The sequence below is a fragment of the Plasmodium reichenowi genome, chromosome 14 (assembly GCF_001601855.1).
Source record: "Plasmodium reichenowi strain SY57 chromosome 14, whole genome shotgun sequence".
In the NCBI taxonomy this organism is placed as follows: Eukaryota; Apicomplexa; class Aconoidasida; order Haemosporida; family Plasmodiidae; genus Plasmodium; species Plasmodium reichenowi.
This window is the reverse complement of record NC_033659.1, coordinates 3,171,700-3,172,504: the sequence shown is the minus strand read 5'-3', so window position 1 is coordinate 3,172,504 and position 805 is coordinate 3,171,700.

Here is an 805-nt window from a genome sequence, read left to right as displayed (position 1 = left end):
AAAATTAAAAAAAAATAAAAAAAAATAAAAAAAAAAAAAAAAACTTTTTATTATATTAAAAAAAAATTAAAAAATAAAAAAAAAAATTTTAAAAAAAAAAAAATTAAAAAAAAAAAAAGAAAAAAAAAAAAAAAAAAAAAAAAAAAAAAAAAAACAAGAACCATATAATATACATGTCATTCTTTAAATATTTAGTATACTTTATTTTTAAAAAAATATTATATATTTAATGAAATCCCTGTACTCTATTTTATATTATTATTATCTTTTTTTTTTTGTTGTTCTTTTTAATGAATTAATAAAATTATACTTATATATATATATATATATATTATAATTATACAATAAAAAATTAATTATTTTTTTATTAATTTGGCTGTTTACTTAATTTTATATTTCTAAATAATTTATTGTTTTTTAGAAAAAATACTTTTTATCTATATATATATATTTACTTAATAGATATATATAAATAAAAAAAAATTATTTTTTAATATATAAATTAATTTATATATATATATATATATAAAATAATTCATATTGCACTAAAAACACAAATGTATATTTATTAATACATATATATATAAATATATATATTTATAATAAATATATATATTATTTAATTTTTTACTATTTATAAAATAAATTTTTTTAATGATTTAATTTTTCAACGAATTTTAAATAAAAATTTTAAAACATAATATATATTTTATAAAAACATTATATCATAAAAATATTATATATATATAACATAAGCTATATATATATTTATAGTGTCTTTAATAAAACGAATATTCTTTTTTCA